We start from the raw sequence: 21,690 nt of genomic DNA on the forward strand, positions 1-21,690 counted from the left end.
TAAAGCCCACTCTGGTTAAGATAAGCAAATTCTGTTGACCAATGGCCAAGGGAGAGGCTGCTTGTGTCAGAAGTTTGTCAACAGCAGAAATTTATGGCCAAGGGTTTTGAAAGTTGCCTGGCATTTCTGCTGATCTGGCTAAGTAAGGGCACCTCGACTTTGGATCAATGCGTCGCCCAAATTTACAGCTGATAAATCACACATTGTAGCTGACACTTTGTGTCGTGTTAGGTCACCCTGATCGCAAAATTCTGCATAAACATGATAAGCTCATTTGTATTTTGAAACAAATAAACTCAAAATTGAGACAGAAACTATTCCCTCTGCTGGGGGAGCCCAGACAATCTTAAAATTAGAGCTAAGGTGTTCAGGAGTGAAATCAGGAAACAATTTTTCTCACAAAAGGTCAGGGAAAACTGGAACTCTGCAAAAATATAGTGGGTGCTGGGGTTCAATTAGAATTTTCAAAACTGAAGTTGATAGATTTTTGTTGGGTAGGTATTGAGAGACATGGAGCAACGACAGGTAAATGGAGCTTAGTTACCAGAATAGCAGAACAGGCCGGAGGAGCTAAATGACTTCCTGTTACAATGAACACAGAATCCAGGGGCTGTTCATGGAGCTGGCAATAACCGCTACTCTGTTTTGCTTTATTTAGTGGATTGAATGTGTACAGACTGGAGGAGAAATTAGCCTTATGGCAGATAACAAGGGGGAAAATAGTGGGGTATAATGTTCCATTTGCAATCTGTGCTTGGGTGCCACCATTTTGGGCCTGCATGTATCCCAGGCAGTTGCGTGAATCAGATGCAGAGCTTGAAAGCGCAGGAAACGCAGTATGCAGACTGACTTAATTAGGTGGGAGCCAAAAATTCAATTTCCTGCCGGCAGATTAAGATGTAGAAATTAAGTCAGCAGTGTATTTGTGGCTTGTCAAGCCTCACACCAGCCTGTGGCGGGATGCTACTTATACTATATTTGTATGCCTTAAGTACTTATTAGCATCAAACCTTTTAAATAGATACACCCTACCTTCAAGATAAAGTCAGCGGCACATGAGAATTGTGGCACCCAGTTTACATTCATTTAAAGGTGGCTTCTGCCTGTCGGATTTGTGTGGTTGTGTCTGAGGTCAGTGGCTTTCCTTGTTGAACTCTGCAGTACAAGGGAAGGGAGCAGGAGAATTGCTGCCTGAATGGAGGCTCGGGACCAGCAAGAGTGAGTCAGTGCATTGGGGGAGAGCTGGAGTGGGGGTGTGTGGACTGGGGTCATGGGCATGGGAGGAAGAGCCTGGTGCCCTGGGTGTGTTGGGTGCATTTTCAGTTGTGGACAATGGAAAGGGTTGAAAATCTCACCGATCATCAGCTCTCTGGGTGAAATCCATGGACACACAAGTTCTCATCTCACTGTTTGTCTTCTTCACACAGTTCAATTGCTGGAATACCTAGGGGTCTCAAACACCCAATATTCCAGCAATCTGAGGAGACAATATGGCAACAGCCAGTCAACAGAGGCAGCAATGCCCACAACGGCAGCACCAGAGGTCAGAATGCTACCAGCCAGCAAAGGCAATGAAGGAAATGTTAAACTGCTGTTTGGCAGCAAAGTTATGGCTTTGCTGCAAAGTTACCCCCCTCTCCCCACCCTTCTTTTGTCCAGGAAACTCTTTTATAGCTCACTAGTAGCTGCAGCATTGTCACCTGACGCAGGCTTCATTGATGAAATGCTTCCCATGCTACAGAATCACATGGGTTTCCTGTGTGAGTCCCTTAAAAATGTGTGGGAAACAGGAAAGAGCAAGAGAATGGAAGTGGTCCATGGAGCCAGTTATGCCGTCAGGAACAGCACAGTTCAAATTCCACCCAATGTCCCCTTTGGACATTAATGAGAAGAGGACCAAACCATCAGCAAAACTCCGTGTCTTTTGGGTCCAAACCAATTTCCTGTGACTTTTGCATATTGATGCACAACAGTTCCTCAGTTGCTTGTTTGCACTTTATGATAAGCTCACCTTGATGTACCAGTTTGTCGATATTTAATGGTGTATTTGAACAATCTTGTTTCTCAATATTTTATGAATGAATGAATGAGCTTTGTTTTTCATGCTGGAAGCTTGTTCCTGGGCGATGAAGCCCTTGTTCTCTTGGTGCTGGTCACCTGAGGATCTCAGCCTGTCTGCATTCTTCAGCTGTGGAGTGTGGATGGAGTGAAAAGTTAACAATGTTTCCCCTGTTTTTGGGGGGGGGTGCATGAAAGGTAAGGAGACAAAATGCAGGTCAGAGCCTTCCTGAAGAGCATGATGGTGCTTCCATGTGTAAATCGGGGTTGGAGGAAACTTCCCCTGGTTCCAAAACCCTGATCAAAATTAGTGCATAATGCGCAATATCAATTTCTGCCTCATTTTTATAGAGGGAACACTGAAATGGCACAAATACTTTGAAGGTTTAATTTCTGTGGGGCAATGAGGAGCAGGTTGACACATTCAGAATCCTACTTCCAGGACATACCTGTAGACCAACTCAGCCCCTTCCCCTAGCCCCCCCAAGCCCCCACTCCACCTCTCGAAACCTCCAACTAACCCCTCAAGCACCCCCAAAAGGTCACTGCTACTCTAGTTGGAATCGATGGAAAGTGATCAGGAAACAAAAGGAAGACTTTGTACAGCACCTTTCACTAGGCACCAGGATCTTTGTAGCCAAGTACTCCTGAAGTACCTATTGTTGTAATGTAGGAAATGGGACAGCCAATTTGCACACAGAAAGCTCCTACAAACAGCAATGTGATAATGACCAAACCATCTGTTTATGTGTGGGATAAATATTGACCAGGAAACTGGGGATAACTCCCCTGGTCTGTTTAAAAATAGTGGCCATGCGATCTGAGAGAGTAGACTGGGCCTCAGTTTAACGTCTCATTCGAAAGGAGGTTTGGTTTCTCTTTAACCACAGCCCAAGATACTGAGCCCAATTGTAAGCTCTTATTGCTGCCCTGTCATTTAATCTTGTTCTTTTTATTACATTTACAATAACATTTTGTTTCAGTGCAGGCACAATTCATGAAGTGTTAACATCACCGAGCTGTTGTGTAATACTGTGTTGAACCAAGCAGACCCATTGCCAGAATTCCATTCAGGATCCTGATGTCCTTTTTAAGACTTGTTTTGTGTTGCTTGTTCTTTCTTAACTTTATTACAAAAATGCCTTTGTCAGATCTTGAGTTTGTGCTAAGAACATTTACTGAAATTCTGAATCTTTGATTTCATAAAGGCCAAGACCTCAATTAGATCTCAGCTGGTGCATTGTGTCCAATTCTGGGCACCACACTAGGAAAGATGTAAAGGTTTTTTGGAGGGCGCAGAGGGGATTTACCAGAATGGTTCCAGGAATGAGGAACTCCTGTTAATGTGAAGAGACTGGAGAAGCTGGGACTGTTCTCCTTGGAGCAGAGAAGGGTAAGAGGACATTTTCTTTTATTCTTTCCCATCCCTAATTGCCCTTGAGAAGGTGGTGGTGAGCGGCCTTCTTGAACCGCTGCAGTCCATGTGGTATAGGTACACACACAGTGCTGTTAGGGAGGGAGTTCCAGGATATTGACCCAGCGACAGTGAAGGAACGATGATATATTTCCAACTCAGGATGGTGAGTGACTTGGAGGGGAACATGATGGTGTTCCCATGTGTCTATTGCCCTTGTCCTTCTAGGTGCTAGAGGTCACAGGTTTGGAAGGTGCTGTTGAGGGAGCCTTGATGAGTTACTGCAGTGCATCTTGTAGATGGTACACACACTGCTGCTACTGTGCGTCGGTGGTGGAGGGAGTGAATGTTTGTGGATGTGCCAATCAAATGGGCTGCTTTGTCCTGGATGGTGTCCAGCTTCTTGAGTGTTGTTGGAGCTGTACTCATCCAGGCAAGTGGGGAGTATTCCATCACGCTCCTGATTTGTGCCTTGTAGATGGTGGACAGGCTTTGGGGAGGCAGGAGGTGAGTTACTCACTACAGAATTCCCAGCATCTGACCTGATTTGTAGCCACGGTATTTATATGGCTAGTCCAGTTCAGTTTCTGGACAATAGTAACCCCCAAGATGCTGATGGGGGATTCAGCGATGGTAATGCCATTGAATGTCAGAGGTGTGATGGTTAGATTCTCTCTTGTTGGAGATGATCATTGCCTGGCACTTGTGTGGTGTAAAAGTTACTTGCCACTTGTCAGCCCAAGCCTGGATATTGTCCAGGTCTTGCTGCATTTGGACATGGACTGCTTCAGTATCTGAGGAGTCACGAATGGTGCTGAACTTTGTGCAGTCATCAGTGAACATCCCCACTTCTGACCTTATGATAGAAGGAGGGTCATTGATGAAGCAGCTGAAGATATTTGGGCCGAGGACACTACGCTGAGGAACTCCTGCAGTGATGTCCTGGGACTGAGATGATTGATCTCCAACAACCACAACCGTCTTCCTTTGTGCTCGGTATGACTCCAACCAGTTGAGTTTTCCCCCTGATTCCCATTGACTCCAGTTTTGCTAGGGCTCCTTGATGCCACACTCGGTCAAATGCTGCCTTGATGTCAAGAGCAGTCACTATCACCTCAGCCCGGGAGTTCAGCTCTTTTGTCCATGTTTGGACCAAGTCTGTAATGAGGTAATAAGCTGAGTGGCCCTGGCGGAACCCAAACTGAGAGTGAGTGAGCAGGTTATTGCTGAGTAAGTGCAGCTTGATAGCATTGTTGATGACACTTTCCATCATTTTACTGATAACTGAAAGTAGGCTGATGGGATGGTAATTGGCTGGGTTGGATTAGTCTTGCTTTTTGTGTACAGAACATACCTGGGCAATTTTCCACATAGCTGGGTAGATGCCAGTGTTGTAGCTGTACTGGAACAGTTTGGCTAGGGGCTTGGCAAGTAGTGGAGCACAACTCTTCAGTACTATTGCCGGAATGTTGTCAGGGCCCATAGCCTTTGCAGTATCCAGTGCCTTCATTCGTTTCTTGATATCATGTGGAATGAAACAAATTGGCTGAAGACTGGCATCTGTGATGTTGGGGATCTCCGGAGGAGACCGAGATGGATCATCTACTTGGTGTTTCTGGCTGAAGATTCTTGCCAATGCTTCAGCCTTATCTTTTGCACTGATGTGCTGGGCTCCCCCATCATTGAGGATGGGGATGTTTGCGGAGCCACCTCCTCCTGTTAGCTGTTTAATTGTGTTATGACATGGCAGATGATGTGTGCCAGGCAGATCAAATTCACAAGGTCACTATCAAGGCTTTGAAATTTGTATTTATTACGAGAAGATGTGTGCACTGATTCAGAAGTAATGAGTCAACCAAGACCTTTCACGATTTTTAAAATTAAATTAGAATATTTATTAACAAAATAAAAGATTTCAAGCACATACATAGAACTACAATAACTACTATAACAAATCCTAATTGAACTGACTTCCGGTTGCACACCCCCTTTAAGGTAACAGTCCAAAATAGATTTTAGATTTAAAACTAAACCAGCAAGTTAACACAATACCCACTGGACAGTGGAATTCCAAATGGCTTCCCCATGTTCAGTTACTTTACATAGCAGACTTAGGCGCAAATGGCTGGAGGCTTCTTAAAGGCAGTTTCACACACTCCTGTTAGATCTTACATAGCCTTCTCCACATAGCCTTTCATTCTCCTTTATATAAGGTTCTTTTTATTATGTGATTTCTATTGTTCCATATGTCTTTGAAACTTTATCTTTCTCATAATATAAAAACTTTCATGTTGCCAATATTGTCAGTAACCTTTGGGAAAAATAAACACACTCCTTAACCTTACTTATCTGGTGAGTTGTAAACAGACTAACATCCCTTTGAAATCCAACAATAGCTTCATTTATCTAAAAATGCAAATTCCCTTCACACTTGACATGTTAAGCCAACATCCATGTTTACTCATTAGCATGTCAATCACCTAGCTTCTTTTGATGATTTCAAGCTTGCAGCCTACTTGACTCCAAATGTAATTAAATCACACAGACAGACCCAACTATAATCACACTAATGAACCTACTTCACAATAAATAGATTTTTTAAAAATCCATTCACAGAAAGTGGGCTTCACTGGCTGGGCCAGTATTTATTGCCCATCCCTAGTTGCCCTTGAGAAGGTGGTGGTGAGCTGCCTTCTTGAACAGCTGCAATCTATGTGGTGTAGGTACATCCACAGTGCTGTTAGGGAGGGAGTTCCAGGATTTTGACCCAGCAACAGTGAAGGAATGGCGATATATTTCCAAGTCAGGATGGTGAGTGGCTTGGAGGGGAACTTCCAGGTGGTGGTGTTCCCATCTGTCTGCTGCCCTTGTCCTTCTAGATGGTAGTGGTCGTGGGTTTGGAAGGTGCTGTCGAAGGAGCCTTGGTGAGTTGCTGCAGTGCATCTTGTAGATGGTACACACGCTGCTGCTACTGTGCATTGATGGTGGGGGCAGTGAATGTTTGTGGATGTGGTGCCAATCAAGCAGGTCTTTGTCCTGGACTGTGTCAAGCTTCTTAAGTGTTGTGGGAGCTGCACTCATCCAGGCAAGTGGGGAGTATTCCATCACACTCCTGACTTGTGCCTTGTAGATGGTGGACTTTGGGGAGTCAGGAGGTAAGTTACTCGTCGCACGATTCCTAGCCTCTGACCGGTTCTTGTATTCACAGTATTTATATGGCTAGTCCAGTTCAGTTTCCGGTCAATGGTAACCCCCAGGGTGTTGATAGTGGGGGATTCTGTGATGGTAATGCCGTGGGACATTAAGATGCGATGTCTGGATTCTTTCTTGGAGATGGTCATTGCCTGGCACTTGTGTGGCATGAATGTTACTTGTCACTTGTCAGCCCAAGCCTGGACATTGTACAGGTCTTGCTGCATTTGGACATGGGCTGCTTCAGTATCTGAGGAGTCGCGAATGGTGCTGAACATTGTGCAATCATCAGTGAATATCCCCAATTCTGACCTTATGATGGAAGGAAGGACATCGATGAAGCAGCTGAAGATGGTTGGGCTGAGGACACTACCCTGAGGAACTCCTGCAGTGATGTCCTGGAGCTGAGATGACTGACTTCCAACAACCACAACCATCTTCCTTTGTGCTAGGGCTCCTTGATGCCACACTCAGTCAAATGCAACCTTGATGTCAAGGGCAGTCACTCTCACCTCACCTTGTGTGTACAGCTCTTTTGTCCATGTTTGAACCAAGGCTGTAATGAGGTCAGAAGCTGAGTGGCCCTGGCGGAACCCAAACTGGGCATCAGGGAGCAGGTTATTGCTAAGCAAGTGCTGCTTGATAGCAGTGTTGATGACTTCTTCCATTACTTTACTGATGATGGAGAGTAGATTGATGGGGCGGTAACTGGCCGGGTTGGCTTTGTCCTGCTTTTTGTGTACAGGACATACCTGGGCAATTTTCCACATAGCTGGGTAGATGCCAGTGTTGTAGCTGTACTGGAACAGTTTGGCTAGGGGTGCGGCAAGTTCTGGAACACAAGTCTTCAGTACTATTGCTGGAATATTGTCAGGGCCCATAGCCTTTGCAGTATCCAGTGCCTTCAGCCGTTTCTTGATATCATGTGGAGTGAATCGAATTGGCTGAAGACTGGCATCTGTGATGCTGGGGACCTCCGGAGGAGGCCGAGATGGATCATCCACTCGGCACTTCTGGCTGATGATTGTAGCAAATGCTTAAGCCTTATCTTTTGCACTGATGTGCTGGGCTCCTCCATCATTGAGGATGGGGATATTTGTGGAGCCTCCTGCTCCAGTGAGTTGTTTAATTGTCCACCACCATTCAATACTGGTTATGGCAGGACTGCAGAGCTTAGATCTGATCTGTGGGGTCTCTTAGCTCTGTCTATCACTTGCTGCTTATGCTGTTTGGCACACAAGTAGTCCTGTGTTATAGCTTCACCAGGTTGACACCTCATTTTTAGCTATGCCTGGTGCTGCTCCTGGCATGCCCCCCTGTACTCTTCATTGAACCAGGGTTGATCCCCTGGCTTGATGGTAATGGTAGAGTGGGGGATATGCTCGACCATGAGGTTACAGATTGTGTTTGAGTACAATTCTGCTGCTGCTGATGGCCCACAGCGCCTCATGGATGCCCAGTCTTGAGTTGCTAGATATGTTCAAAATCTGTCCCATTTAGCACAGTGGTAGTGCCACACAAAACGATGGAGGATATCCTCAATGTGAAGGTGGGACTTCGTCTCCACAACGACTGTGTGGTGGTCACTCCTACCGATACTGTCATGGACAGATGCATCTGCAGCAGGCAGATGGGTGAGGACGAGGTCAAGTATGTTTTTCCCTCTTGTTGGTTCCCTCACCACCTGCCGCAGACCCAGTCTAACAGCTATGTCCTTTAGGACTTGGCCAGCTCAGTCAGTAGTGGTGCTACCAAGTCACTCTTGGTGATGGACATTGAAGTCTCCCACACAGAGTACATTCTGCGCCCTTGCCACCCTCAGTGCTTCCTCCAAGTGGTGCTCAACATGGAGGGGCACTGATTCATCAGCTGAGGGTGAGCGGTACGTGGTAATCAGCAGGAGGTTTCCTTGTCCATGTTTGACCTGATGCCATGTGACTTCATGGGGTCCGGAATCGATGTTGAGGACTCCCAGGGCAACTCCCTCCCGACTGTATACCACTGTGCCACCACCTCTGCTGGGTCTGTCCTGCTGGTGGGACAGGACATACCCAGGGATGGTGATGGTGGTGTCTGGGACATAGTCTGTAAGGTATGATTCCGTGAGGATGACTATGTCAGGCTGTTGTTTGACTAGTCTGTGAGACAGCTCTCCCAATTTTAGCACATGCCCCCAAAAGTTAGTGAGGAGGACTTTGCAGGGTCGACAGGGCTGAGATTACCATTGTCATTTCCAGTTCCTGGGTCGATGCCGGGTGGTCTGTTCGGTTTCACTCCTTTTATGTGACTTTGTAGTGGTTTGTTACAACTGAGTGTTTTGCTCAGCCATTTCAGAGGGTATTTAAGAGTCAACCACATTGCTGTGGGTCTGGAGTCACGTGTGGGTCAGACTGGGTCAGGACGGCAGATTTCCTTCCCTAAAGGAGATTAGGTAACCAAAAGGTTGGGCAGAGAGGTCAGTTTTAAGGAATCTCTTAAAGGAGGAAAACGAGGTAGAGAGGCAGAGAAGTTCAGGAATTCCAGAGCTTGTTATTCAGACAACTGAAAACATGAGTGCCAGTGGTGGAGTGATTAAAATCGGGGGTACACAAGAGGCCAGAATTCGAATGTAGACATGTCTGAGGACTTTGGGGTTGGCCAAGGTTACAGAAATAGAAAGAGGCAAGTCTATGGAGGGATTTGAACATGTGGATGAGAATTTTAAAATTGGAGGTATTGTTTAACTGGGTGCCAGGGAGGGAGCAGTGAGCAGGGAGGTGATAGGTGAATGGGACTTGGAGTGAGTAAGGACATGGGCAGCAGAGTTTTGGATGAGCTCAAATTAATAAAGGGCAGAATATGGGAGACAGACAGAAGTCCATTAGAATAATCCAATCTGGAGGTAGCAAAGGCATAGACGAGGATTTCAACAGCTGATGAGCTGAGGTGGGTCTAATTGTGGATGTTACAGAAGTGGAAATAGATGACCTTGGTGATGGGAGGGATATGTGGTCGAAACTCATCTCGGGGTCAAATATGACACCAAGTTTGCCAACAGACTGGTTTTGTCATACGTTATCGCCAAGGAGGGGATTGGAGTTGGGAGTCAGGACCGAAAACAATGGCTTCAGACTTTGCAATATTTAACTGAAAGAAATTTCTGTTCATTTAGTTGTGAATGTCAGGTAAGCAGCCTATTAATATAGAGACTGTGATCTCAGGCAGTCTTCCAGCTGGGAGCACAGGTTGGGAACAGCAATTCCAGGAGAAGATGAGAAAAGATTCTGGTCCCCGATCCCTCCTGGGAAAGGATTTGTGTCTGGGACAATGAGCCAAGATTTACTGTCCCAATGTGAGGAGGGGGATTGGGGGAAAAATCCTGAGTGGAGATGAGGGTATTGCTGACTCATTGGTGATTAACTGGCACCAGGTATTCAATGAACTTTATCTTTAATCAAAAGAAGTCATCTGACTTTATCCTTGGACGTTATACTGTTGATAAATCTGTTTCATGACAAGTGGGTTCAGGGTTCACAGAGGTTTGCATTGTATGCGGAATAATATTTACTCTCGGTTATAGTTTGACTGACCCCTGAGATAAGCTGTGGGTTCAGGGATTCAGCTTGTTTATTTTTTAAGGACAGTTTCCTGGGACCTCGTTATCCGAGGAAAATCCAGACTTCAAATCACTCTGTGAGTGAGGCCAGAATATTAGTGGAGATTGAGCCAGTTGGATGAATGGGTCGAGTGACTGGACGATGGCAAAATGCTGAGCAATCCGGGGTGCTGAGCATTTGGAATATAAGGAATACTTGTAATTAACAGCCACTTGATCAGAACAACATAAAATAACAAATGATCACTTTGACATTAAGGGCTCAGTGTTGGGAATTTAACTGTGTAATTGAATAGAGAAACAGGAAGTGAATCTAACATTGATCCACAAGTTGGTCCAAATAATGTGTTCACAGAGTCCCCCTCAGGTGATTCCCAATCCCACTCACCAGGTACCGTGTTCAGACAGAGGAGGTCATGACCCTAACCCCAATGGTGAACCTGGCCAGTTTGGTGCTTTCAATCGGGTGGGTGAGAGGGTGTAAATCAGGTGACCCATCCCATCCTATCTGTTTCTTTTTGTTTCAGCAGCTATTCTGCTGTGTGTGGATTCACAGTTTTGATGAATTTCTCATCTGATTTGCATACACACCCCCTATTTGTTCAACTCAGATAAGCTAAACCAGCACAAACTGATAACCAGGAGCCATTTCTGTGGGTCAGTTTCTAAAGCAGGTTCCAGCTCAGCCAATGCAAATCGCCCTCACCTCCACCGCCCCCACCCTCACCCTCTGCCCACACAACACCTGGGAACACCAAGGTGACTCTGGGAGCATCGACCAGACTCCAGGAGCACCGTGTGGACTCCAGAACGAACTCCAGGAGCACCGTGAAAATTCCAGAACGAACTCCAGGAGCACCGAGCGGACTCCAGAACTAACTCCAGGAGTACCATGCAGACTCCAGAACGAACTCCAGGAGCACCGAGCGGACTCCAGAACTAACTCCAGGAGCACCATGCAGACTCCAGAACTAACTCCAGGAGCACCGTGCAGACTCCAGAACTAACTCCAGGAGCACCGAGCGGACTCCAGAGCTAACTCCAGGAGCACCGAGCGGATTCTAGAACGAACTCCAGGAGCACCGAGCGGACTCCAGAACGAACTCCAGGAGCACCGAGCGGACTCCAGAACGAACTCCAGGAGCACCGTGCAGACTCCAGAACGAACTCCAGGAGCACCGAGCGGATTCCAGAACGAACTCCAGGAGCACCGAGCGGATTCTAGAACTAACTCCAGGAGCACCGAGCGGATTCCAGAACTAACTCCAGGAGCACCGAGCGGATTCCAGAACTAACTCCAGGAGCACCGAGCGGACTCCAGAGCTAACTCCAGGAGCACCGAGCGGACTCCAGAACTAATTCCAGGAGCACTCTGCAGACTCCAGAACGAACTCCAGGAGCACCGAGTAACTCCAGGAGCAGTGAACGGACTCCAGGAGCAGCGAACGGACTCCAGGAGCAGCGAGCGGACTCCAGAACGAACTCCAGGAGCACCGAGCGGACTCCAGAACTAGCTCCAGGAGCAGCGAGCGGACTCCAGGAGCACCGAGTAACTCCAATAGCACCGAGTAACTCCAGGAGCAGCGAGCGGACTCCGGGAGCAGCGAGCGGACTCCAGGAACATGGAATGGACTCCGGGAGCAGCGAGCGGACTCCAGGAACATGGAATGGACTCCGGGAGCAGCGAGCGGACTCCGGGAGCAGCGAGCGGACTCCAGGAACATGGAATGGACTCCGGGAGCAGCGAGCGGACTCCGGGAGCAGCGAGCGGACTCCGGGAGCAGCGAGCGGACTCCGGGAGCAGCAAGTAACTCCAGGAGCAGCGAGCGGACTCCGGGAGCAGCGAGCGGACTCCGGGAGCAGCGAGCGGACTCCGGGAGCAGCGAGCGGACTCCGGGAGCAGCGAGCGGACTCCGGGAACATGGAATGGACTCCGGGAGCAGTGAGCGGACTCCGGGAGCAGCGAGTGGACTCCGGGAACATGGAGCGGACTCCGGGAGCAGCGAGCGGACTCCAGGAGCAGCAAGCGGACTCCGGGAACATGGAATGGACTCCGGGAGCAGTGAGCGGACTCCGGGAACATGGAGCGGACTCCGGGAGCAGCGAGCGGACTCCGGGAACATGGAATGGACTCCGGGAGCAGCAAGCGGACTCCGGGAACATGGAGTGGACTCCGGGAACATGGAATGGACTCCGGGAGCAGCGAGCGGACTCCGGGAACATGGAATGGACTCCGGGAGCAGCAAGCGGACTCCGGGAACATGGAATGGACTCCGGGAGCAGCGAGCGGACTCCGGGAACATGGAGTGGACTCCGGGAGCAGCGAGCGGACTCCGGGAACATGGAGTGGACTCCGGGAGCAGCGAGCGGACTCTGGGTGCATTGAGGGAATTGAAGGAGCCTGAGTAAAGAGAAGGAAGAAAACTTGTAATGAGCACGAGGTGAGATTGAGGAGCGAGCACCATCTTTGTCTGTGGCACAGACGGAGAAATTCCCACATTTCAAAAAAGCACAACTTTTATTTTTATTCATTCACGGGATGTGGGTGTCGCTGGCTGGGCCAGCATTTATTACCCATCCCTAACTGCCCCTTGTGAAGGTGGTGGTGAACTGCTTTCTTGAACTTCTTGAACCGCTGCAGTCCATGTGGTGTAGGTACACCCACAGTGCTGTTAGGGAGGGAGTTCCAGGATTTTGACCCAGCGACAGTGAAGGAACGGTGATATATTTCCAAGTCAGGATGGTGAGTGACTTGGAGGGGAACTTCCAGGTGGTGGTGTTCCCATCTATCTGCTGCCCTTGTCCTTCTAGATGGTAGTGTTCGTGGGTTTGGAAGGTGCTGTCTAAGGAGCCTTGGTGAGTTGCTGCAGTGCATCTTGTAGATGGTACACACACTGCTGCCACTGTGCGTCGGTGGTGGAGGGAGTGAATGTTTGTGGATGTGGTGCCAATCAAGCAGCTGCTTTGTCCTGGACAATGTTGAGCTTCTTGAGTGTTGTTGGAGCTGCACTCATCCAGGCAAGTGGGGAGTATTCCATCACACTCCTGACTTGTGCCTTGTAGATGGTGGACAGGCTTTGGGAAGTCAGGAGGTGAATTACTTGCCACAGGATTCCTAACCTCTGACCTGTTCTTGTAGTCACAGTATTTATGTGGCTAGTCCAGTTCAGTTTCTGGTCAATGTTGATAGTGAGGGGGGGTTCAGTGATGGTAATGCCATTGAATGTCAAAGGACAATGTTTATATTCTCTCTTGTTGGAGATGGTCATTGCCTGGCATTTGTGTGGTGCGAATGTTACTTGCCACTTGTCAGCCCAAGCCTGGATATTGTCCAGGTCTTGCTGCATTTGGACATGGACTGCTTCAGTATCTGAGGAGTCATGAATGGTGCTGAACATTGTGCAATCATCAGCGAACATCCCCACTTCTGACCTTATGATGGAAGGAAGGTCATTGATGAAGCAGCTGAAGATGGTTGGGCCGAGGACACTACCCTGAGGAACTCCTGCAGTGATGTCCTGGAGCTGAGATGACTGACCAACAATCACAACCATCTTCCTTTGTGCTAGGTATGACTCCAACCAGTGGAGAGTTTTCCCCCTAATTCCCATTGACTCCAGTTTTGCTAGGGCTCCTTGATGCCACACTTGGTCAAATGCAGCCTTGATGTCAAGGGCAGTCACTCTCACCTCACCTCGGGAGTTCAGCTCTTTCGTCCATGTTTGAACCAAGGTTGTAATGAGGTCAGGAGCTGAGTGGCCCTGGCAGAACCCAAACTGGGTGTCATTGAGCTGGTTATTGCTGAGCAAGTGCTAATTGATAGCACTGTTGGTGACCCCTTCCATTACTTTACTGATGGGGTCATTGTTAGTGCTATCAAGTGACACTTACTCAGAAGCAAATCTACTTGCTGCTCTAACTGCCCGATGGCTGTGATAATTATGGTTTTATTCAAGATAATGCTTGTAAAGGGAGATCACATTATCTTTAGTATCCAATAGGAGAATAGAATGGGCTCCCTCAGCAGTCAGGAGCTGGTTGTGTAGAAATAGAGATTGAGTTTGAGTTGAAGGGACATGTGTGGTTGCATCTGGATACTTTGTAAATAAACAGAAAGTTTCCACCTAAAAGTGTCTGCTGATCAACTCTACCCATAGGACCAACTTGGCCGCCTCTCCCAACAACGGCCTTTGTACAATTTATGCAACTTGGTGCATTTTGAGAAATGGCTGACTGGTGGGACAGCCAATCAAAAGGCAGCAAACTGTAGCAGAGATTTTTTTGTTTTGGCATTTTATTTTGTTTCCAAATGATCACTTGTGATCACCTAGATCAGTGACCAGTGAGAGTCCTTGATAATGTTCAGTTTAATAACAGACCACTTTTTTTTTGTAGTTTAGGGTAGTGCGAAGGTCAGGAATGAGCTGGAAGTTTGGGAGCAGGGAATGGAAGGTTTTAATTTGCAAAACATTGGGTATGTGCTGCAAGAAATGTGTGTAAAAGTCAGGTGAGCAGAAAGATTCTCATCCGTAAACCCTGACAATAGGGTAATGCAACCATCCTCGTTTGTGCTTCTGGGACTTCCAGGCAGCTAGTGAAGGCTCTGGGAATGTCATTGAAGGCAAAGCAAACTTGTAGCTAAAGAAATGTTTCTGTCTTTCAAACCTGTTCACTCCAAACGGTTTTAATTCTCATTTTGCAGAATGTGACTGTGTCACTGATACACTCTTGAAAATACCTGGTCAAATATACCCAGTGCTGAGAAGTGTCAATGATTGATTCCCTCAAAAGTGAAATAAGAAATAAAATCATGAATAATAATAACAAGTTCATAATAATAATATTAATTAAATAATGAATAAGTTAAAAAAATTCAAGCAGGATTGACACAGTTCCATAAAAGCTGCCTCTTGTTGTGTGGCTCCCTGGATCCAGGTCACTGAAAAGCAGTCAGCGCCTGTGCAGCTCCTCACTGGCAGCTGTGGGTAGGGCTACAGTCAGGATTCGGATCAGCGAGGGGTCCTCTTCATATCCAACCAGTGACTCTGGTGGAATATGGGTTCCCTGTCAGGAAAGGCACAGATGCGACTGTGATGTCCTCTCCAGGGGCTGGTTCCTGTTACCTAGAATCACATGACCTATTGCAGACAAAGAGGCACAAATACTGCTCTCCATCATCATTCAGAAAATACATTTGAAGTCAGCGCGGGTTTCTTGTGTTTTTCTGATGTTAGTTCAATCTGTAAACTTTATTACAATCAATTTGGATTCTTTCTGATCCAAGTGTTCGAATTAATGGGCATGTCCTCATGAACATTGGTGGTTTTTGTGAGTCATTGATCCCTGTCTTTTGTAAATGATGAATTGAATCATTCTGTTCCAGGATATGGACTTTGATGCTGCCTCAGTGTTTCTAAGTCAATAGACACAAAGAGTGTACTTTGTGTTTTATTAATTAACAGCCACACATGAGTGAACTCAACATTAGGCATTAAAAAGAGTGATTATCTTCCGATAATGTGTGAGAGAGGGGTATGCTTGTGGACATGTCTGTGTGAGAGTGTGTATCTACATGTATACGTTTGTATATGCAAGAGTACATTTGGGTATGTGTCTGTCTGTGTAAGCATGTCTCTGTGAAAATGTGTGTGCCTGTGTGTTGGGACAAATGTCACAGTGAGTGTGTGTGACTGTGTGTGAATCTGTGTGTGTGAGTGATTCTGTGTGCGTGTTTGTGTGTGTGATCTGTGTGTGTGTGAGTGAGAGTGATTCTGTGTGTGTGGTGTGATTCTACATCTGTGTGTGTGTGTGTATGAGATATTCTGTGTGTGCATGATTCTGTGTGAGTGTTTGTGAGATAGAGCATGTGTGTGCGATTCAGTGTGTGTGTGTGTGTGATTCTGCATGTGTGAGTGATCCTGTGTGTGTGTGATCTGTGTGTGTGTGTGAGTGATTCTGTGTGGGTGTGTGTGTGAGATATTCAGTGCGTGTGTGTGTGTGTTATTCCGTATGTGTGTGTGTGTGAGTGATTCTGTGTGTGTATGTGTGTGAGATATTCAGTATGTGTGTGTGTTATTCCATATGTGTGTGTGTGTGTGTGAGTGATCCTGTGTGTGTGTGATCTGTGTGTGTGTGTGAGTGATTCTGTGTGGGTGTGTGTGTGAGATATTCAGTGTATGTGTGTGAGATTCTGTATATGTGTGTGTGTGTGTGCGTGAGTGATTCTGTGTGTGTGAGTGATTCTGTGTGCGTGTTTGTGTGTGATTCTGTGTGTGTGATCTGTGTGTGTGTGAGTGAGAGTGATTCTTTGTGTGTGGTGTGATTCTACATCTGTGTGTGTGTGTGTGTGTGTGTGTGTGTGTGTATATGAGATATTCTGTGTGTGTGATTCTGTGTGAGTGTTTGTGAGATAGACTGTGTGTTTGTGGTGTGATTCTGCGTGTGTGAGTGATTCGGTGTGTGTGTGATCTGTGTGTGTGTGTGAGCTATTCAGTGTGTGTGAGATTCTGTGTGTGTGGTGTGATTCTGCATGTGTGTGTGAGTGATTCTCTGTGTGTGAGTGATTCTCTGTGTGTGTGTGATTCTGTGTGTGTGTGTGTGTGGTGTGATTCTGCATGTGTGTATGTGTGTATGAGATATTCTGTGTGAGAGTGATTCTGTGTGTGTGTGTGTGATTCTGTGTGTGTGAGTGATTCGGTGTGTGTGTGTGTGTGTGTGATTCGATGTGTGTGGTGTGATTCTGTGCGTGTGTGTGTGATTCGGTGTGTGTGGTGTGATTCTGTGCGTGTGTGTGTGATTCTGTGTGTGTGTGTGTGTGTGGTGTGATTCTACGTGTGTATGTGATTGTGTGTGTGTGTGTGTGCCTGATTCTGTGTGTGTGTGGCGTGTGATTCTGTGTGTGTGTGTGTGATTCTACATGTGTGTAATCCTGCGTGTGTGTGTGATTCTGTATGTGTGTGTGATTCTGTGTGTGTGTGGTGTGTGATTCTGTGTGTGTGTGTGATTCTACATGTGTGTGTGATTCTGTGTGTGTGTGTGGTGTGATTCTACGTGTGTATGTGATTGTGTGTGTGTGTGGGTGGTGTGATTCTGTGTGTGTGGTGTGATTCTGTGTGTGTGTGTATGATTCTGTGTGTGTGTGTGTGGTGTGATTCTGTGTGTGTGTGTGTGTGTGTGTATGTGGTGTGATTCTGTGTGTGTGTGTGGGGTGTGATTCTGTGTGTGTGGTGTGATTCTGTGTGTGTGGTGTGATTCTGTGTGTGTGTGTGTGGTGTGATTCTGTGTGTGTGTGTGTGGTGTGATTCTGTGTGTGTGTGTTTGTGTGTGTGTGGTGTGATTCTGTGTGTGTGTGTGTGTGTGTGTGTGTGTGTGGTGTGATTCTGTGTGTGGTGTGATTCTGTGCGTGTGTGTGTGTGTGGTGTGATTCTGTGTGTGGTGTGATTCTGTGTGTGGTGTGATTCTGTGTGTGTGTGTGTGTGGTGTGATTCTGTGTGTGTGTGTGTGTGGTGTGATTCTGTGTGTGTGTGTGTGTGTGTGTGTGTGTGGTGTGATTGTGTGTGTGTGTGTGTGTGGTGTGATTCTGTGTGTGTGTGTGTGTGTGGTGTGATTCTGTGTGTGTGTGTGTGTGTGTGTGGTGTGATTGTGTGTGCGTGTGTGTGTGTGTGTGGTGTGATTCTGTGTGTGTGTGTGTGTGTGTGTGGTGTGATTGTGTGTGTGTGTGTGGTGTGATTCTGTGTGTGTGTGTGTGTGGTGTGATTCTGTGTGTGTGTATGTGTGTGTGTGTGGTGTGATTCTGTGTGTGTGTGTGTGGTGTGATTCTGTGTGTGTGTGTGTGTGGTGTGATTCTGTGTGTGTGTGTGTGTGTGTGTGGTGTGATTGTGTGTGCGTGTGTGTGTGTGTGTGGTGTGATTCTGTGTGTGTGTGTGTGTGGTGTGATTCTGTGTGTGTGTGTGTGTGTGTGTGTGTTTGTGGTGTGATTCTGTGTGTGTGTGTGTGTGTGTGTGTGGTGTGATTCTGTGTGTGTGTGTGTGTGTGTGTGTGTGGTGTGATTGTGTGTGCGTGTGTGTGTGTGTGTGGTGTGATTCTGTGTGTGTGTGTGTGTGGTGTGATTGTGTGTGTGTGTGTGTGGGGTGTGTATTGTGATTGTGTGTGTGTGGTGTGATTCTGTGTGTGTGTGTGATTCTGTGTGCGGCGTGATTGTGTGTGTGTGTGTGATTGTGTGTGTGGTGTGATTCTGTGTATGTGTGTGTGTGGGGTGTGTATTGTGATTGTGTGTGTGTGGTGTGATTCTGTGTGTGTGTGATTCTGTGTGCGGTGTGATTGTGTGTGTGTGTGTTATTGTGTGTGTGGTGTGATTCTGTGTATGTGTGTGTGTGGGGTGTGTATTGTGATTGTGTGTGTGTGGTGTGATTCTGTGTGTGTGTGTGATTCTGTGTGCTGTGTGATTGTGTGTGTGGTGTGATTCTGTGTGTGTGTGTGTGATTCTGTGTATGTGTGTGTGTGTTTGTGTGGTGTGATTCTGTGTGTGTGTGTGATTGTGTGGTGTGATTCTGTGTGTGTGTGTGCATGTGTGGTGTGATTCTACGTGTGTATGTGATTGTGTGTGTGTGTGGTGTGATTCTGTGTGTGTGTGTGTGATTCTGTGTGTGTGTGTGGGGTGTGATTCTGTGTGTGTGGTGTGATTCTGTGTGCGTGTGTGGGGTGTGATTCTGTGTGTGGTGTGATTCTGTGTGTGTATGGCGTGTGATTCTGTGTGTGTGTGTGATTCTACATGTGTGTGTGATTCTGTGTCTGTGTGTGTGTGGTGTGATTCTGTGTGTGTGTGTGGGGTGTGATTCTGTGTGTGTGTGTGATTCTGTGTGTGTGTGTGGGGTGTGATTCTGTGTGTGTGTGTGTGTGGGGTGTGATTCTGTGTGTGTGTGTGATTCTGTGTGTGTGTGTGGGGTGTGATTCTGTGTGTGTGTGTGGGGTGTGATTCTGTGTGTGTGGGGTGTGATTCTGTGTGTGTGGTGTGATTCTGTGTGTATGTGATTGTGTGTGTGTGTGTGTGGTGTGATTCTGTGTGTGTGTGTGGGGGGTGATTCTGTGTGTGTGGTGTGATTCTGTGTGTGTGTGTGTGTGTGTGGTGTGATTCTGTGTGTGTGTGGTGTGATTCTGTGTGTGTGTGGTGTGATTCTGTGTGTGTGGTGTGATTCTGTGTGTGTGGTGTGATTCTGTGTGTGTGGTGTGATTGTGTGTGTGTGTGTGTGTGTGTGTGTGTGTGGTGTGATTCTACATGTGTGTGTGTGTGGTGTGATTCTGTGTGTGTGTGTGTGTGTGGTGTGATTCTACATGTGTGTGTGTGTGGTGTGATTCTACATGTGTGTGTGGTGTGATTCTGTGTGTGTATGTGTGTGGTGTGATTCTACATGTGTGTGTGTGTGGTGTGATTCTACATGTGTGTGTGTGTGGTGTGATTCTGTGTGTGTGTGTGGTGTGATTCTACATGTGTGTGTGTGTGTGGTGTGATTCTGTGTGTTTGTGTGTGGTGTGATTCTACATGTGTGTGTGTGCGTGTGTGTGGTGTGATTCTGTGTGTGTGTGTGTGTGTGTGTGTGTGGTGTGATTCTACATATGTGTGTGTGTGGTGTGATTCTGTGTGTGTGTGTGTGGTGTGATTCTGTGTGTGTGTGTGTGTGTGTGTGTGGTGTGATTCTGTGTGTGTGTGTGTGTGTGTGTGTGTGGTGTGATTCTGTGTGTTGTGTGATTCTGTGTGTGTGTGTGTGTGTGGTGTGATTCTGTGTGTGTGTGTGTGTGTGTGTGGTGTGATTCTACATGTGTGTGGTGTGATTCTGTGTGTGTGTGTGTGTGTGTGTGTGTGTGTGGTGTGATTCTACATGTGTGTGTGTGTGGTGTGATTGTGTGTGTGTGTGTGTGGTGTGATTCTGTGTGTGTGTGTGTGTGTGTGTGTGTGGTGTGATTCTGTGTGTGTGTGTGTGTGTGTGTGTGTGTGGTGTGATTCTGTGTGTTGTGTGATTCTGTGTGTGTGTGTGTGTGTGGTGTGATTCTGTGTGTGTGTGTGTGTGTGTGTGGTGTGATTCTACATGTGTGTGGTGTGATTCTGTGTGTGTGTGTGTGTGTGTGTGTGTGTGTGTGGTGTGATTCTACATGTGTGTGTGTGTGGTGTGATTGTGTGTGTGTGTGTGTGGTGTGATTCTGTGTGTGTGTGTGTGTGTGTGTGTGTGTGGTGTGATTCTGTGTGTGTGTGTGTGTGGTGTGATTCTGTGTGTGTGTGATTCTGTGTGTGTGTGTGTGTGGTGTGATTGTGTGTGTGTGTGTGTGTGGTGTGATTGTGTGTGTGTGTGTGTGTGGTGTGATTCTGTGTGTGTGTGTGTGTGTGGTGTGATTCTGTGTGTGTGTGTGTGTGTGTGGTGTGATTCTGTGTGTGGTGTGATTCTGTGTGTGTGTGTGTCTGTGTGGTGTGATTCTGTGTGTGTGGTGTGATTCTGTGTGTGTGTGTGTGGTGTGATTCTGTGTGTGTGTGTGTGGTGTGATTCTGTGTGTGTGTGTGTGGTGTGATTCTGTGTGTGTGTGTGTGTGGTGTGATTCTGTGTGTGTGTGTGTGTGTGTGTGGTGTGATTCTGTGTGTGTGTGTGTGTCTGTGTGGTGTGATTCTGTGTGTGGTGTGATTCTGTGTGTGTGTGTGTCTGTGTGGTGTGATTCTGTGTGTGTGTGTGTGTGTGTGGTGTGATTCTGTGTGTGTGTGTGTGTCTGTGTGGTGTGATTCTGTGTGTGTGTGTGTGTGTGTGGTGTGATTCTGTGTGTGTGTGGTGTGATTCTGTGTGTGTGTGTGGGGGGGGGGGGGGGGGTTGTGATTCTGTGTCTATGTGTGGGGTGTGATTCTATGTGTGTGTGTGTGTGTGTGGTGTGATTCTGTGTGTGTGTGTGTGTGTGTGTGTGTGTGGGGTGTGATTCTGTGTGTGTGTGTGTGTGTGTGGTGTGATTCTGTGTGTGTGTGTGTGTGTGGTGTGATTCTACGTGTGTATGTGATTGTGTGTGTGTGTGTGATTCTGTGTGTGTGTGTGTGTGTGTGGTGTGATTCTGTGTGTGTGTGTGTGTGTGTGGTGTGATTCTGTGTGTGTGTGTGTGTGTGTGTGTGGTGTGATTCTGTGTGTGGTGTGATTCTGTGTGTGTGTGTGTGTGTGGTGTGATTCTGTGTGTGTGTGTGTGTGTGTGTGTGTGGTGTGATTCTGTGTGTGTGTGTGGTGTGATTCTGTGTGTGTGTGTGGTGTGATTTTGTGTGTGATTCTGTGTGTGTGATTCTGTGTGTGTGTGTGTGTGTGTGTGTGGTGTGATTGTGTGTGTGTGTGTGTGTGTGGTGTGATTCTGTGTGTGTGTGTGTGTGTGGTGTGATTCTGTGTGTGTGTGTGTGTGTGTGTGGTGTAATTCTGTG

The 21,690-nt window shown here is 47.2% G+C and overlaps 2 protein-coding genes and 1 long non-coding RNA gene across 3 annotated transcripts in view; all 3 read left to right on the forward strand.

Moving 5' to 3' along the window:
- The window catches only part of LOC144671623 (uncharacterized), a 1,108,978-nt gene that overhangs the window by 961,725 nt on the left and 125,563 nt on the right, over positions 1-21,690 (forward strand). The window lies entirely within an intron of this gene.
- The window catches only part of LOC144671578 (uncharacterized), a 66,867-nt gene that overhangs the window by 43,570 nt on the left and 1,607 nt on the right, over positions 1-21,690 (forward strand). The window contains exon 14 of the mRNA XM_078533538.1: positions 3,267-3,451. The gene's annotated coding sequence lies outside the window, so the exon portion shown is untranslated. The remainder of the gene's footprint in view (positions 1-3,266; positions 3,452-21,690) is intronic.
- LOC144671592 (uncharacterized) overlaps positions 11,807-21,690 on the forward strand; it is a 30,293-nt gene continuing 20,409 nt past the window's right edge. Inside the window, exon 1 of the mRNA XM_078533587.1 lies at positions 11,807-12,700. The gene's annotated coding sequence lies outside the window, so the exon portion shown is untranslated. The remainder of the gene's footprint in view (positions 12,701-21,690) is intronic.

This window comes from Cetorhinus maximus, chromosome 2 (assembly GCF_964194155.1).
Source record: "Cetorhinus maximus chromosome 2, sCetMax3.hap1.1, whole genome shotgun sequence".
Lineage (NCBI taxonomy): Eukaryota > Metazoa > Chordata > Chondrichthyes > Lamniformes > Cetorhinidae > Cetorhinus > Cetorhinus maximus.